Source organism: Stegodyphus dumicola, chromosome 1, assembly GCF_044657685.1.
Source record: "Stegodyphus dumicola isolate Sdum_Otavi_A_Nest chromosome 1, ASM4465768v1".
NCBI lineage: Eukaryota > Metazoa > Arthropoda > Arachnida > Araneae > Eresidae > Stegodyphus > Stegodyphus dumicola.
In genome coordinates, this window is record NC_140768.1 from 248,985,048 (window position 1) to 249,004,480 (window position 19,433).

The window sequence follows — 19,433 nt, forward strand, 5'->3', positions numbered from 1 at the left end:
AACGGTTTGGATAACATTTTATCACTTTTAAGGATTATACTACTACGTGAACTATAATTCCTTTTTAGCACTCCAGATTTTCCACTGGAATTTTATTTTTTTAGTTTTAATTATATTTTAACTTGCTTAAAACATTTTACTAAAAAACTCTTCTCACCTCTGCAGTTTTTCGCCATCGAATGAAATATTTAAAATGAATAAGCAGAAATTCAAAATAATAGCGAACAAGAAATTACTTGAAAATCGCAAACATGATATTATACTAATTAATAGCCCTACAAGAAACTGCCAAGAGTACAGTAAACTAATAATGTTTTCCTTCTCCTTAAATTAATCAACCTAAATAAGATGTTGAACCGTCTACAAAGAGACCTAAAAATATCTTAGTTGAAGTTGCGCTCATTAGTGAAGGAGTTTTCGAACTGAGACTGAAACTAATTATAAAAAAGAATAAAATGAAAAGAACTGAAGCTTATGAATGACGAAAACAAAACTCTACGCTAAGTTTAAAAAAAAGAAAAATCGTTTATACCTTTTGTTATGCTTATAGTAATTATAGTTTCCAACTTAGAGTGCCTAATTATTTAACTCAGCCCGAGGCGCAAGTACTTCTCGTTGAAGTTGATAATAAGGAATTGGAATTTTAACAAAATATTTACCTCAAATGAGTATTTTGTTGTAGCAGAGAATTTCATCCATTCTACAGCCTAAGGGAAGCGTGTTACCACTGATCATGGTAAAATATTGATTAAATTTAAGGAAAACCTCTTGGATCTGTGACGTATTCTAATTATGATATTTTTTGGATGAAATATCAGATCCTTGAAGGCAGTTTGCTTATTAAAATAGAACACGACGGCTTTCGTTTAGATAAAAATATCAGCAAAAAATATCTCTACTCCAATTATTTTGAAAAGGAAATTAAAATGTGCCCAAATCTTTTCCTTTTATTTGTTGCAAGTGAATACGCGAAACCAGTCGCGCTGATGTGCTTATATTCACTCAAACGTTACTTACTTGTTCGTACTTGGAAAAAAGAATTCTTTTCAAATTGAAAATGAGGGATGAAATAATGAATGAACTTTTATTTGTGTTTTTACTTTCATTTTTCATAATGGTATGAATATGTTGAAGTATTTTTTGATCCAAACGATCTTTATTTATCCGCAAAGAAAAAGGATAAAAATTTTGCTAGAGTTTCACTTTCTTTGCTAATAAGCTCCAACGAAGAAGGAAATCGATTGTTTAGATATTTATTTTCTTATGTATTTTTATGTAAATTTTTATTTTGTTTTTCGCGTTGCATATTTTATGCAAGAGTTTTAAGTCGGATCTTTGTTTATTATCATGAGTCTCGTTTTGAATAATATTTTATGCTTCACATGCATTTTTATAAGCCAATAGTATTTATCCTGATAGGAAATTCTTAGACATATTCGCTGGAATTAAAAAAAAAAAGTTAGAAATTTTCTCATTTTTGATTAAAATTTATTGCACAGCATTCAGACTCATTCTCATTTATTTGTTTCTAGTTAGTGATAAATATACATAAATGTAGCTTTTATATGCTAAATTTAACTTTTATTCTCACGGCATTTTGATTCTCACGACTAATAAGCATGCAGAATAACAAGGATTAAAATATTATAGCAACAAGAATCAGCGTAACATATGTAAAATTCGCAGGACTATAATTTTTGAGAAAGAAAATTCGAGAATATTGCAAGTAACAAAGAGAAAGTAAGCCCACTGGTTGCATCTACTGATATCAATTTAAAGCATCTATGAAAGGATTTCTTAAAAGCTGAAAGTAAAGATAAATTAGAATTGATATCACATTACTGGTCAAGAAGTCACATTTTCCTTTCTTCATGTAGCCAACTTTATCCAAAAACACCTCGGTTGACGAATTGCATTTCCTAGAGTCGTTTCATATTCATTAACGCTTTTACTTAAGATTAACAATCCCAATTCTACAGCGTTACCTTAAATTTCAAAGATTATTTCACAGTTGCTTCCACTTTATGTCAATAGAGATAGGACTTTCTTGAATTTTTCTCTTTTGTTACCTTTTGAGTACATGTTTCCTCTTCGGCATTTTCACTCTTGAAGCTGAAAACGAAGGATCTATTTAAGCTTCCAAACTACAGTCCTGCAAATTTATGAATGTTACACTGATTCTTGTTGCTGTAACTTCTCTAGAATTTTATACTTATACCACAGGTAGAATCAGTAGTAACCTCCAAATTTTACGGGCATTTCCTGAACCTGAAATTGTGCTTTATTTTTCGATAAGTAAACCATATATGCGTAAATTTCTTTGGCATCTTTTTGCGACTATGAACAGTTAATAATCAAGTTATTTCTAGCAGATTTCATTTGAAACGAGACATATTTCCAGTAGTGTCCTATGAATTTTGTAGAGTATCATTTTGTAACCAGCATATCATGCCCTCGTCGACACTGGAAATCCGAAACTTCGATTGCTAGCTGAACAGCTTCTAGATACGTCACGAACGCAGAGGATAAGGAGAAATAAAATCGCTTACATTCTTCACCTGACTAGGGATGAATGGATCAAATAACCAAATCCAAAATGACTAAGTACCACTTACCACACTAAGCGGGAAACATGAAAAATCAGCAGCAGCCCGGGGTTCGAATTCCGGACTTGTCAGCTGAACGTGGTTGCAATTATACCAAGAAAGCATGTGGTAAGGGAAAAGAAAATTCAAATTTAATGCATGTCAATAGATATAGCTATAGGTCGAAACAAGGCCGTCACCTGTGCATCGATGTAGGCATGTTAGATATCACCAGACCTTACTGACTGCCAAGCTTCTGCCTTAATTTGAAATTTAGTGGGAGACTGCCCCGGAAGGGGCCTTCCGAATGTCTCCAACCTCTCTTGCCATACTATTAACCTCTTGAGAGAATTTGGGTTTGACATATATTTTGAATAACTCCTTCCCGTTCAGACACTATATGCTTACACACATCCATGTTTTCGTCATGATTCTACGTGACCAAAAATGATATAATAGCTTAAAATTATTTTTACATTTCAAAACATTCAGCGGAAATAATGTAATTTATAAATATATTCTATAGAGGCTATACTTTTAAACTTTTTAAGAAAATGAAAATGTCTCCATTTCTTATCTCTCTATTCTATATTTTTTAAATCAACGTCATAAAGAAGTAAACGCGATAAAATGTTTTATCAAAACGTTCAGATCTCTCTTATAATTCGAATGTTCAGTTTATTTTAATTACTGTCGCATTTACAAACCCAAATTTGTCATCACTTCTGATCGCAGAGCTCTTAAAAATTAAGGATTAAATCTTTCGATTTAAAACTGGTAATTTTAAAAGGTAAATTGTTAGCAACTGCGCGGCAGCTAAAAATTCGCATGATTCCGACGACCCTATGAATATATCGTGAATTCGTTTACGGATCCCCCAGACCAAAACCGAATATTATATTTCAAGCTATCCACTCATTTAAACATCAACGTTTAGTGATGATTATTTTGTCCTATGAATAAAGGTATTTGCAAAACCCTTCAAACCTAACATTAAACATAAAAAAGGCTTTTAGAATGTCTGAAAAATACAGTGTTGTATTATATAGCCTATGCGTACCAGAAATCTTCATTAAAAACCTGATCGTTATAACAAAGTGAAAATAAACAAAGTTTGTCCAAACAAAACAAACAGAAAAAGCTAGTTCAAAAATAGGAGATAGAAATTTAACTGAATTGGAGCACAATAATTCCTCAAGCTTCTAAATTAAATAATTGCAAGTGACGTACTTTTAAAGCAATAGACTAATTCTATATGAAAACGGAAATTTCTAGTCTTCCTAAAGATGCAACAATCATCAAGTATTTTTATGGCAAAGAAAAATGAAACCGTTATTAATTATTCCCTTGAAGCTCGGAATTGTCATCCTCTCGGACTACATTCTGTTTCTGAAAGTGAGTAGTAGGTTATTTAAATTTTGCAAAGCATATGGTCGTTACATTCTTAAAGAGAGAGATAACTTTCTCGGGAAAGCTGACTCATATTCACATAACATATGGAAAAGCAAACTAAAAAAGACATGCAGACAGCCTGTTTGCCTGGGATCGAACCCAAGTCGAACTCCTTGTATTCAGTAGTCTTAACCACAGACCAAATTTAAAACTCACTGTTTTGACAGCATTTAAAAACGTCAGGAAGAAAACGTAACTAGAGAGAAAAGGTAATCCATTGGTTTCTGCGAAAACCGAGAGTTTTTAATATTCTTTTATTCTATATCCAAAATACAATGAACTGCTTAGTACAATGTAAGGAAACAAAGCCATATACAGGCGTTCAAAGAGTGATAAAGTTGTTTTTTTCAAGTACCAGTTTCTTTGTGATTTCAGTCTAAAGCCTTGTGAACGTATTGTGAACATTTAATATAGCGCAGAGTTTCCTTGTGAACTCTACGCTATATTAAATGTTTTCTGGACTTGGCGTAATGTTGATATTTGAATTTTGTGTCATCTTACTCCTACTTGTTTGTCATGAGAACCACACTCGGCAGTATATTTAACTGGAGTTTTCAAGAAGCCCACGTTACGAAAACTATAAAGCAGCGATTCTCGACAGGTGAACCGAAGAAGTGAAGCATTTTTGACTATTAAATTCATAAATATCCTGGAGAAAAAGAACAGTTGATAGAAATTTCCTGTGATCGAACTCTAACTGAAGATTTCAAAAATAACACTCTTGCTAACTTTTGGCTGAATCGAAGAAAAGAATTTAAAGTCATTTCCAAATAAAGCTATTACATTTTATTGCCTTTTTGCACATCCTATGTGTGTGAATAAGGATTTTCTTCCATGTTATATTTGAAAAATAAATAGAGAACAAAATTAAAAGTTAATTCTAATTTATGGTTAAAACTAAGTGAAATAAGATCAGACATAAAAAATGGATCTTTTTTAAAAGGCCCAAATTTCACACTAAATTTTAGAACTAAAGTATTATGCACTTGCATTTTGATATCTAAAATAGTACCAAATTTTTAATAATATAAAATTTTTATGTGTGCATATTTAATACAATAGCCAATAGGTTGTGCAAATGGAAACAAAATATGTATATTTTGTAACATTTTTATTGAGAAATTGAAAATTAATCATTGTAAAATGTAATGGTGGTACTAAACGTTTCAATTTTTGTTTAGATGGTACGCGTTAGTCAAAAGGTTGAGAACCGCTGTTATAATGTAAGCATCATCATGCGTTTCTCAAAGAATGGATGATCACCATCTGAAAAATCATCGCTTTCGATATCTTGCATCATCGCCATTATTCTACTTTTTTTCAACGCAACTATTTTTCTTTATACATTTCTAATTCACAAAGCCGACGCATACTATACAATAGGGAAAACACGTGAACTGTCCCGCCAAAAATACCGCGAAACCAATAAAACTTGGCAAGCTGCCAATCAAAGCTGAATATTTCCTTTTATTTCCTTCAGGCCGGGGAAAACCGTGATAAAACAAATCGTAATGACAAAATTATGCTTCGCCCAAGTTTTCACGGGATAATAATTAACTGCTATGTATGCGAACCCGAGATTACTCGGGATAATCAGGCAAGCAGTTTAAATATTATTTACTGCGGACATCCAACCTACGTCCTGGACCCTAGTTAAGGTAGATTTTAAGCTCAATAATTTGTACCTTGATAATTTGTGCCCATCTCTTCCTTATTAAACCAAAACCTTTAGATTCATATTCATATGATAACTGTACGTATTTATCTTCACATTTTATGAATACAGATCTAAAACATTGTAATTCTACGTACGTCTGAGTAAAATCTCGGCATAATATGTCATCGATTGGACGCTTCCCTTATAACTGAGCATCAAACTGTTATTACCCTTCCAGCGGGAATATGTCTATTTTGGTCAAACAGCTGTGCAGGAAGGTAAAGTGGCATTTGCTCAAAATTAAATGGTTAAAGATAATGCGTAAAATAGGGATATAAATATGGGTATCAATGAACTTACATATATCGGGGCTACTGAAGTATCACTCTCTCTGCTAGAGCAGTTGTGCACTCATGAAAGTCTTCCATCCCCAAAATGTCACGAAGCCAACTCATTCAACTGCAAAGAATTGGTGGTTTGGTGGATTTATTGCGATTACGGGAAAGTACACTAGAGCTATCTACCTAAGTGGAGAGATGCCTTCGTGGAAAACTTTTAAGGGAAACTGGCTCGTATACACGTTACGCATGGGTAAAACCACAAAAACGTCCATGCATTAAGCCCGTTTGCGGGATTCCAACTTGGGACCGAATTACAAGTGTTCAGTGAATTACTAGCTCGGCCCCTGGCTGGCCCGGTCCCAGCTACCATTATTTTGTGGTTTTCGCTACTCGAGTCGTGCCTGAGCTAAATGCGTGTCACTCAAATAACGTCTTCAAGCTTTTTATCCTAGAACTCATTAAAATACAACTATATAGAAGCTGCATAATACCCTGCGTATTTTAACTCTTCTCTCCGTTATTCTACTTTTAGAGATATTTGACCAAATAATGTTTATTCTACTTGCTTTGGAAATGGAGCTAAGAGGTGATTTAACTAATTTAAGGAAATGATATCAACTATAAGGTCAAAAGATAGATAACAATACCAAAAATAAATTAATATTGCAAATTATTGAAATATAATGATTAAACATAATAATATGAGCTGTTTACGGTTCAAAAGGCACGAATAACGATATGTAGAATTATTCATCATAAATTAAAAAAAAAAACATTATGTTTGAATAAGATGCTAATAGAAGAATTATTTGCAAATTAAATCTGAAAATAAACATGGGACATTAACAAAATTTTATAATTGGAGATGCGTTTATATAAGAATATGCTTTACACAAATATCCCTTTACGCCATTTTGCATCTTTATAAATTACATTTTCTTATTACACATTTTATTCAATTAATGGCAGAAATATTCCAAATAGAAAAAAGGAAACTGAAAAAGTAACCTTTTGATGTCGGTATCTCAAACAAGATACCCACATCAAAAGTATATATACAATGGGACATGGTAATTTCATGCTCCAACAATGATCACAGTAAAAGTATTGATTATATTAACGAAGAGCAGTTTAGACTTAGGGGAAATCATAATTACGATTTATATTTAGAATCATATTTTAAAACACAATTTCTTATTAAAGCAAAAAATAAAACATCTACAGTATTAGGAAAGAATCTTTACTTCTATTGAAAAAAAAATCTGACAATTTTTTTTTTTTTTTTTTTTTTTTATTTGTCACAAACATTTTCTGTGATGTTTTTCTCTTGAATGTTATTCAGTTTGTTGTCGAATGCGAATGAAGTCTCTTTTTTAAATTTAAAATAAGAATAAAAATAATGAATAGTTTTTTACCTTTATGTTTACCTTCTCTATTTGCTTATTATGGAAAAGTCGATTCTGTTCTATTTATATTTATTAATAAAAGTAACGGATGGGAAACTAGATGGAGAATTTGATTTTTCTGTTAATAAGTTCCAACAGAAGGAAACCATCTGTTTAGCGCTTGCTTTTATCACAAATTGCTTTATTCTTTGTTTCATTTTTATATTTACTTATAACATGTTAACATTTGTATCAATATGAAAAGTAGTTGGAGAGTTTTACTGTGTAGATACAGACAATTAGGAACTACCCTGACAAATATTCCGCTGAGGGAATTTTTTATCTTCAGTCTGTTAAATGTAATTAATTTTCATTTTATAATACAGTATGAAAAGCCAAGTAGTACCGTTACGAATTTTATATGTATATAAATAATTTTAGTTAAGTTATAAGGTATTTCTCCCACTTCCTTCTTCTGTCCTTCATGAAGATATTCCCCCCCCCATAAGTTAGTCCTCGAGTGATATTTACGTTAATTAACATAATCCGAAGTTATATGTTATTGCAAATTGTGGATACAAGCCACTAGCCCTTAAAACGTCCTCTACGAAGGCATCCCTTCCGTTAGGCGGATAGTTCTCTTGTGCTTTGTCGTTTTAAGATAACCTAATATCTTTCCAAATTGTTCAGATAACATGCATCATAAGGTATTTCTCCCGCCTTCCTAGCGTGCCTTCGTGGTGTAATGGTAGCACGCTGGTCCGATATTCCAGAGGTCCGTGGTTCGATTCCCGGCGCAGGCGGTTGCTAATTTTTTTATCTTTCCGGCCTCCAAAAAAATCCTAATGTCTCTACAAGTGGCGCCCGAACTAAAAGGGCTGTGGATGGTGATTCTCCGCACCCAAGATTTGGCGACTAGGTCCCCTAAAATCCTAGTCGCCATTTAAAAAGGGAAGTATATAAGGTATTTCTCCCACTTCCCTAGCGTGCCTTCGTGGTGTAACGGTAGCACGCTGGGCCGATATTCCAGAGGTCCGTGGTTCGATTCCCGGCGAAGGCGGTTGCTAATTTTTCATCTCTCCGGCCTCCAAAAAAATTCTGTCTCTGCAAAGTTATACGTGAAATTGTAATATTTTTTGTATAATGTAACATGAAATGTCTGAAAAGTTTAAGCTCTGCCTGAAAAATAACATTGCATAGGCAAGCTTATTTTGACATTGAGGCTATCTCGCCAAATTGACAAGATATCTCCCGATGGTTTTGTCGACTAATTTTTGTCGCCAACTTTGGCTAGAATTTACCAAAGGTCGCCGCATAAATGTCGCTTAAAATGTTATTAAACGTGGCTTTATTTTTGCCTTTCATAACATTATAACAATTTGTCTGCGTTTTGGTCCATATCTGCACCCTCGGGGGTGACCTAAGAGAATTCCTGAGAAGTATTGACTAGGATCTGTGCTTAGGGAGTCTTAACCACGGATATCAGTCTTTACAGGAGTAGAACCTACGTTCATTCGGGGGATGGGGACCATAGTGGTACTGTCTTGTCTGCGCTTTTGCTGTGGGGTCGTAGTATTGTTAGATACTGTATCTGTCCTTGGCGTTTGGTTCTTTTCGGTCCCATTAGGAGGATCGACATTATGGATGGAAAACGTTCATCGTTTGTTTGAATTGCGGCCGGGGTAGTGTTCGGTAACAGTGTCGTTGTTGCCCAGTGCGGACCGTGGGGCCTGAGCCAGCTTGGATGGTCTCCGGAATCTGAACGCTGATTCCTAAAAGACTAAACTGCTAGTGCTGGAGTTTGTCTCTGAGGTTCTATCCATATCTGCCTCTCAGTAATTTCAAGAAATGGAATCGATTAGAGATTTTTCAGCCGCCAGGTTAAAACGCTTGGAAAGCGTTCGTTGTTAGTTCAGAAATGATTTCGTGGTATTGAGATATCTGCGAGAGCTTCGTCTTATAGATACCCTTTGCACAGAGTTGCGTTTAACGATCGTAATAGTTTAAAAATGTAATTACTGATTGTGCTTTGTGATGAGCTGTACAAGTGTTTTTGTTGAAAGCCCTAGAAATGCAAAGTGTTTCTTTTGAAAAATAAATTTTATCAAGCTATTATAGGTTCTGTATGCATTCAATTCATTGGAACTAGCATGCACGCAACATCATCGCTTAAAATGTTATTAAACGTGGCTTTATTTTTGCCTTTCATAACATTATAATCATTATTCAAAATTATTCTTCTAGAGAAAGCTATAAATTCGTCAACGAATTTGTCTTGCTCTATCAAAGGAAACATTTAATAAGAACTGCCAAAAATACGATACATAAGCCGAAAAGCATGCGGCATGTTGAGATGAATGATACAGTATAACGCAAATGGCACCACTTAACCTCCAGCAAATGCATACAAAATCCCAGGAGGTGTGCAACATTGAACTCGCAGCTCACGATTGGTATTTTAAGAAATGAACAAACGAATCTGGATTCTACTTTTAATACAGCTAAATAATCCCCTCACAACCTCAAACGCCTCTTCAGTTCCGGATATAAGTTTTAATGTATATGATATATTTTACTCATCTAGATATGAGTCTAAAGCTACCATTACCTACTCGATGAAGCACGCATTACTTCATCGAATCTGCCTTTTTACAGACATTACCAGTCAATGGTGTGACATATATACATGTATGTTACCGAGAACCTTCTTACAGAGTACGTGATCTCTGTTGATGACAGAATGCATCAGACGTCACAAATATATTACGCTTTTCAATCTTTTACGATAAATATTACGTTTGTGCCCTCAAAATTTTATACCCCATTATGGCGGATTGCGAGTGGGTGTTAAAGTGCTAGACTTATCACCCATTATTTGGTCACGTGCGTTATCCTTTCTGAAAATTCCGTCGTGACTTTAGTCGAGAATTCCGATAACTTACCTTATGAACCTACTATAGCAGATGTGTTAATATCCTTTATATGAACTGGATTGAATATACATTTTGTACAGCATTCGGAAAATAGGTTGAAACGCTTATTGGCAATAGAAATGTCTTTAGAGAAGTCTGTACGAAAATTTTAGACAGTTGTCTTAAGCTAATATGAATATAAAACCTTTGCTTTAGCGAATGTTGCTAATACACGAAACATACTGCCTTTAATATATCTTTTAAGCAGCCTGAGAGTTGCAGAAGAGCGATTATTGCTTGGATAGGAGGGATGCAGAGCACGGACCTGTTAGATCGGATAAAGCTGTTTTGAAGAGTAATAAATATGTTCTACCGTTAATCAAGTGGCTAAGTAATCCTAATGTTATAAAATATATCCTGGTGATGAAGTTTAAGTAGAAGTACCCAACTGATGACGCGATTTCAACATACATTGATAAGCAATTGTAGAGGAATTGTTTATTCCAGGGATTAACAAATGTCTTCAGAAGTATTTGCTTGAAAATATTAAGACAATATCGAACAAATGCGGCAAATTATAACGACTCTTGAAATAGGCAGTATAATGGAATATTCGCTATTTGTTTCACGTAGTCTTTGCTAGTTTTAAACGTTCTTCCACGTGACTTAATTTACATAATCATACATTTTGAGCATATATATGTGACAGGGGCTAAAAGGAAGTAGGACAATGGCTAACGTAATTTTAACATTAATAACACGTAAAATATCTATCATTTACCTCACCCAGCAGAGAGAAACCTCGTGACAGTTGTTACTTATAATAATAGTATTTTCCAAGAGTATAATATTATTTGTTTCACAAATGGTAGTAAGGTAAATGGAATGATTGGCGTTACATTTGTTATTTATGAAGATGGCAAGAAGAATGTCACTGTTCATTATAGGACGCCAGATGTATGTTCTGATTTTCAAGCCGAGCTTCGGAGCTTAAATCTTGCCGTTAAATTGATACAAAACTTTTGCCGTAAGAATGAGACTTTTAATTAACTTAATTTCACAGATTCAGTTTCTTCTTTCTCTCTTCCACGTGATATACTATCGACTGAAATACTGGTGGTGGAAATTCACTCTATATTACACGGATTGAATATACTGGAGATAATCATTTTACCTACGTTGGCGGCCACAGTGGTATTCTCCGAAATAAGAGAGCTGACCAATTGGCTAAGCAAGTGAGTTATCCTGATATTCATTTAATGATGTCTGCTCCCAAGTCTTATTGGAAGCATGTGGCTTGGAAGAAAACTGTAGTTGATTCGAATGCTGAATTTCTTGCTTCTTCGAAGGCCCAGCAGACAAAAGATTTTTCTCAAATGTTCTTGAACGAATTAAGTATAGGAAGTTTCAAACGGATTATAAGCATAATTCTGGAACTTAACTCGTTTCAATATTGTTACTAGTGGACTATGTGCTTGCGGCAATGCTGTGGAAGATGTTGGGCATATTTATTGCATTGTAGGTTGCCTATGACTGCCAGAAGTGCATTTAAAGTGAGTTTAGGGCATTTCTCTATTTGATGGCCTCATGTTTTTTATGATCTCGTTAGGAGCTCCGAGGCCTTTGCAGTCTTGGCCGACTTAATTTGTTCCTTGAAATTTTAGTATTTTTATTTATATGATTGGATTTTTAACTTTTACATGTCACTGCATTATTTGGTTTATTTTTTGTTATAGGATTATTAACATAGATTAATTTTTCATGATATAGTTTAGTATTTTTATTATAATAGTATTAGTATTATATATATATATATATATATATATTGTTTTACTCTCTCCAGGCCTAAATTTTATGTGAGCGTGACTGAGAAGATAAATATTAGAGACAATGAAGTATGTGTGCAAATAATATATGTAAGAATCATACGAAAATATTCTAAATACAAGAAAATATGCAAAATACCTGCGTCATTATTCTAATGAAAAATTAGAACATGTTTCTTGGGAAAGTGCAAAGACATAGGTTTTCAATCAAACTGTTTGTTTAAATGTGCAATTTTTATTAGAATAGAAGATATTGCTTTATAGTTTCCTACAATATCCTTTTTCCAGTTACATTTTATTCTTAGTTGATTTCCGTTGGTTATTTAATCCAAATTGCCCCAAAATAAGAGTAAACCACATCTGCATATGCACATATTTGTGCTATTAAATACTTATTCGAATTTAGTAACAGACGCTTCAAGTATTATATTATTAAAAGTACAAATCAAATAATTATAATATATTAGTAAGAATATTAAGCAGAATCATAATTAAAATCATAGTATTCGAAGTAAAGTGGATCTGAAAGACAATTATTTCCCTGAAAGGTAAACTATTTCCATCGCTAAAGCTGGGTGTCATGTAGGGCCAGTCTCCAAAGATATTAAATTTTCTCATTTATTATTCTTCTCAAATCTCTTCCAAGATAATCTTTTACGCTTCTCTTTGTCTTAAAGGTGAGATGGGTCCAAGCCCCTCTGTTAAGTCTTCATACATATTTATTCCTCATTGTCTAGGGCTAAACACTTTTCACGAAACCTCCTCCACCATACGGAATATTTTGAAATTTTCCTACAATATTCCAGCTATGACTCTGGCAGTAGCTTACAGGAACTATTTTTAAGACAGCCATGGGAATATCCAATTTTTAGTTATTATATGAAATAAAGTGTGTAATAATACAATAATAAATGGAGTCTAAGCAAGTGTTTTTTCTTAACATTGAAGCTTGTTTACTTAAATTCTAATTGCTGCAGGTCTCACATATTAATACTAGCGACACTAATTATTAATTCTAATGCTGATGCAATATTTATCTCGTAGTTTAACATGATTATCCAGATAAAATTTACAAGTAACATGTAGTTTTCCTCGTAGTGAAGAGAAATGTCTACATTTGAAACGGCAGAAACTCTTAGACAGAGAATAGTTTAACAATTTAAGTTAAAACTAAGGCATTTGGTAGAAACTCTTGCTTTAAATATATAATCATATAATAAAAACTGTATTATTCATCCAACTGCCTGTAGGCAATATATAGTAAAATATAGTGTATCGTAAAGATCAATAAAAGAAGTATTTACATCATAAATTATGTATTATTTATCCAACTGTCTGTAAGCAATATATAGTACAATATAGTGTATGTATAACATCAGTAATAAAGAATATTTACATCATAAAATGAATATTACATGTGCACAGTTCCAAGTTTCCGATCTCAAGTTATTAAGCTGATAATTATTGTTGCTAACATTTGAGAATGTCTCTTTAAAGGCTCCAATAACTTGTTGGTAGAATACGTTTCTGTGATTACGGTAAAACCTCGAGAGCTATCTTCCTAAGGGGGGATGCCTTCGTGGAGGACTTTCTAAGGGAATCTGACTGGCATACGCGTTACACGTAGGGAAAACCACGAAAACTCCCATGCAGCCAGCCCATTCGCGGGATTCACTGACCTTTGCCGCTGGTGGGCCATTGTTGATAGAATGCGTTGCAAAGTAATGCTCAATTATATAAATAAATAAAATTTCTTGGGAAACCTTTATCTAAATCTTGCCCCAAACAAATTTTTTTAACCATTAGCATAAAACAAACCGTTAGCATTAATAGCAACTAAAATTTCAAGTGATATAATTATTTGTAATAATATAAGGGTGTCATCAATTGAAAGTAGTGTTTAGAATTTCCACAGTTTTTGATGGACGCGTGTTTTGGATCACTATGACAGGTTCATAACTGTATCGCGATAAAGTCTTCGAGATATACAACATAATGTTTGATTATATTTATGGGGAGTCTCTTAAGAAATCTTATTTATATTTATTTCCAAGCATTAGGAAAGAAACAAAATAGCAATCATTTAATATGCTCTGTAACTGAGAATTAAATTACTAGCAATGAATGTTTTGATGTTATTTGATGTCTGTACAGTTCCGTATTACAAAATCATTCCATCAAACCTGTATGCTAGTGGATGAATATTAAAGTTTGATTTCATATATTGTTTATTTAACTACTAAGTATTTAATAAATGTACTTTTAAAACAATATTTGTCTCAGAAAAATAAAAATGTATAATTATTTTAATTAATAAAATTTTTAATTCGACTAGACTACAGAAAGGAAATTTATATATACGTCAAAATAGAAACAGAGAAGGCTGTTTAATTACTGTTGAAAATAATTAAATGTGAAGGAAATCTCATTCAGCAAAAGTATTATAAATTAGGTACTTGCAATAAAGATAAGTATATTGGCAACCTACTTTAAACAGTGCATTAAAATTACTTTTGAAAAGTATGCGTAATGCACTGAATTTAATTTAACAAAATTAATCAATGACATTTAGGTAAAAGTATCTGAAACTAAAATTAACGAATCTGCACACTTAAGGCTAAAAGTAAACAACGATAATATTGTCAGTCTGTTTCTTTTTTCCGATGAATTAATTACTATTAAAGAGAAAGAAAATGTATGCAGAAATATTTACTTATTCTTGAAACAACTGCTGGAATTTTGGATGGGCAAAAGCAGTAAAACTAACAAAGTAAGAAAATGACATTTCAACGCATTTCGTCGGAGAAAGAAGTAAGAGCTGAACCTGGTCTCGTGAAAACAAAATATTTCTACGATACGTCTGTTATTGTTTTGCAAATAAGACTTAAAACCAAAGCCAAATATGATTTTTGTCTAAGGAAATAATACTAAATTCTATGGGTTATATTTAAAGGCATATGTTGAAATATAATACTTATTGGGAAAAGTATCTATATGACAGAAACTGTTTAAAACAAAACTTAGCACATTCATATTTAATATGTAGGTCTCATTTTAAAAGGCTTTATCATAGAAACTATTGCTAACAAGTTCCAGAAGTTTTAATAACCAAATAAAAGTGCACTATATTTTTAGATTACTCTGCAAAACGTTTGGGAACATTTTACTTCATCAAATAACATTTTTTAACTTCATAATAAAAATATATTAAATGTAATTCTGCTTTACTGGTAAATATCTATGAAATCATTCAACCCCCTAAGAATAAAAAATAGGAATAAAAACATGCAAGAATTTGAGTTACGTATCCTCTATGGCAGGGTGTCTTAAACTGTGGGTCGCGATCCCGAAGGACCTGCATCAGGGGTCGCCAAAACTTTTAGCAGTTTTGATATTTCTTTAATTTATTATAATATTTTTACTGTTACCAAATATTTTTGCACAATGCATCTAACAATAGATAAAGATAAGACAATTCAGACAAAAAAAAAAAAAACGAAAACTTTTAGAAGCATTCTTTTTAAAATATTAATGTTCATTTTCCTTGCTTTGCACGTGATGCTGTCATTTCGTCTGTTACTTATTTAAAATTTTCACATTGTTCTATGTCTTAAAATTAGAAATTAAAGTTAATGACCTAAAACTGTATATTACAGTACAAGTGAAAAACGTTGGCAGTTTCACTCACGCGTATGTCGGATTTGCGCAATACTAGTGGGGTCCGACAAAATTTTTGTAAATATTATGGGGTCCTGGGAGTTGCGAAAAAATCTCAGTGATAAAAGGGAGTAGCGACTGAAAAAAGTTTAAGAAACTCTGCTCTTTGGAAAGACATTGTGCCCATCATTCTAAAATTATATCCTCAGAAATACATAGGAAAGTTATCATCCCTAAACCTTCTAAATGATACATTTCTCTGAAAGTGGGTAAAATACGTATTAAAATGCTGAGACCTTTTCCCGTGATTAGTTCCAAAAGATAATAAATACTTAACACTAAATACATACGCTTCAATTAAAAGTAAAAACCTGAAGTCGCACAACTTCTATATCTCAGAACATACAAGTGCAAATACAGCGAACCAAGAAGTACCATTAATTAGGAAGCACATTCTTATAGCCAAACGGCACAACAGACTTTTTTAGGGTGAGGAATGAGAGGTGGTATTAGTTTCCTACGTTTAATACATAGTGTTATAGAATTTAATGAATTTTTGGTTTATTGAACACTTGCACCAGTTTACATTTAAGGGTTAAATGAATGGGAGAAATCAGAAATATCTTGCCAATGAAAGGCAAAAGTTTACAAATTAAGTAAGATTTTAGAAACTAGCATTCAAGAATCTTTCAGAATTTAATTGAATGCAGGAATTTACTATTGTATTAATATTAAACACAAAAAATTACTGGCTTTCTTTTATAAAACTCTTCAATCCAATGTTGTCTAATTAAATGTCGGATCCGTTTTCAATGTTGGATCCGTTCTTACTGTCGTATAACATTGATAATAGTTTTAATGACTTTAACTATTAACTTCCTTATCTCTGAAGGACATCAAGGAACACCAGATTTCGTAAAGGTTTCAGATAATTATTCCAACATATGTAACTACTTAATTATATAAGCCAATATTTGGAAGCATTGAATGTACTTAATTCTATTTCTTCTAAAACGATCTCTAACTGCATCTAGTAGTTCAAAAGGCATCTATCCTGCGATGAAAGGAATATTATTGTGAATTCGTAGGAAGACAAATACACGTAATGAAATGCAACGACATTTTAAATTTAATGTTAGGTTAGGATATTTAATTACGGCAAAGCCTCAGGGCTATCTGCCTAAGGGGAGGGATGCCTTTCTGGAGGATTTTCTAAGGGAAACTGACGCGGGATTCGAACCTCGGATCGACGTATGAGTGTTCAGCGACTTTACCGCTCGGCCGCTGGTGGGCCCATTTATATTTAAGAACAGATTAAGAGGAAGTATATTTATTATACCCCATACCATGCAATAAAAATAAATCAAATTATAAATATAGTAATACATGCTCTAAATGTGAATTAGTCAAAAATGTGAGTACATTAGATTAGCTGCCGATGTAAAAAGTGATATCTTCCTCATTTACACTCTTTGAGAAATTAGTTAAAATCCTTAGGCAGCTTATAAATTTTGTGATCATTATATGAATAATGATACAAAGGTCCATTAAATGACGGAGCGATAAAATGTCCAAGCACTTGGAATTTGAGAAGGTTCAAATCCAACCAAATGAAGCTGGATGCATGTTTAGTGGGATTTCAGCGGGGCTTTTCCTAGCTGTTACACGCTACTAGCTTTTCCCAGCTATAACGTAAATGCAGTTTTCCTTAGAATAAACTTCCACTGAAGAATGTTTTGCCCTTAGGCAGACAGTTAAAGAGAGCGTAGCCGCTAACTAACCACTCCAGTCCAATCCAATCTAATCAAAGGAGGTAATTAGGTTGAATGTGATACTAATTTTCATGGTATTTCCGTCAATTTAAGAACATTTTCTGAGATCTCAGAAATATCAAATTTTTCCGAGAGTCCAGTGTATATCAGTAAATTTCATAATTTTAGTGCCATTTTCAACTATGTTTTCACATTTGAATAATTTCTAACGCTACTTTTCATAAGCGTTTACTCAAACGCACATCAAACTAATCCTACTACGAAATCCATATAGAAACTTTCAACTATTTGCTATATTAGTGGAATAGAAGAAAAACACAATTAAGGGACTTAAAATTAAGGGACAAAGCGTTTACTCAAACGCACATCAAACTAATCCTACTACGAAATCCATATAGAAACTTTCAACTATTTGCTATATTAGTGGAATAGAAGAAAAACACAATTAAGGGACTTAAAATTACTGTGTTGTCTGTCAATGTAGACAAGCAGTGTCAATGCCTAAAGATAATTTGGTACTTACGGAAAACCCCATCGACCACAAGAAACGTCGCCAATCGTGCCAAAACAAAAAAATTCCATTTACTAAATACAAGAAAAAAGAGGTCCTATTCTTATTTTTATTTCAAATTTATTATATTATCATTCGCTTATATTTAATTTTTCATTAAAAATTTCCATTATTTTTTATTAAGAAGATATACTGTAAAAGCAATTATTTTCGCTAGGTTTTAATTTTCGCGAGAAAATATAAGTCTTGAGAAATACTTTTTTTTCGCCTCAAATAATAATAAAAAATCAGAAACTTTTCACTTACCAAATTTCGCTCAAGAATAATTAAAAAAGACTTAGTCTAGTCTAACGTGCACTCAATAATAACTAACACGTATAATCAAGGTTAGACCAAACCCAACGTGTTTGAAAAAGACTTTCGTTTCGAGAGAAACATCGCGTAGTTTGGCGTCTTTTCTTTAATACGCAAAAATGGTAGACGTGATTTTCCGCAAGTACCGGTTATTTTTTCTAAAACATGCTTCACATACTGAAAAGCAGTGTTCTTTAATCATTTTAATAACGGGATCCCTATCTAATGTCCACTTTTATTATTGAACCCCAGGCTTTCTTCAATAGTACCGAGTTTCAGGCAACATTCTATAGATGTATTATTTGCAATAAAAATGACAATTAATTCAAATACTTTTTTGTTTCAAAACGTAATTTTAGAATTAATTCAAAACTTTTTAGTCGCTGAGACGCACAAAAATTTTCAAAATTCTATCTTTTCCTTGGAAGCAAGAAATGTCTTAAAAGCAGTAAATATATTTACTTCCCCTGAAATGTTAAATTAAGTTCATAAATCTTTGTAAAAGTTTCAGTTAAATAGGTAAATTTAAGCAGCCAATTTCTATCAAATAATCGAATTTTCAATTCGAAACTGTATTCTAAAAAATGTACGCACTTTTTCCCTTAGCTTTAAAGTAAGTATTAGTACCTCTCTGCGAGATAACCATCTGACTTCAGTATGCAAAACAGAAGATATATATTTCCTATATTCTCATACACTATTTTAAATAAATGATTTTTAATGGCTGAGATTTTAGGAAGTTAATAGTTTGACGACTCAATCAAGAGCAAATTTTAAAGGGGATTTTTTTATAGCAGGTGTCTGCCTATGGATCATGTAGTGGCTAACTAGAAACGTTTGTGGCGATGTTTTTAATATGAAGTACAGCTCTATTCATGACCACTCATGGCATTTGCTCTATCAATGCAGTTGTCCCACGGTATTTTATTCTCTTTCAGAATTACTGTAGGAGACCACATATTTCTACTTCAGTAGTACGCG

The 19,433-nt window shown here is 32.8% G+C and overlaps 1 non-coding gene across 1 annotated transcript; it reads left to right on the forward strand.

Annotated features, from left to right (window-relative positions):
• The first annotated feature begins 8,408 nt into the window (after positions 1–8,408).
• Positions 8,409–8,480, forward strand: TRNAI-GAU (transfer RNA isoleucine (anticodon GAU)). Its single transcript has one exon. It is a non-coding gene; the product is annotated as a tRNA-Ile (tRNA).
• The last annotated feature ends 10,953 nt before the right edge of the window (positions 8,481–19,433 follow it).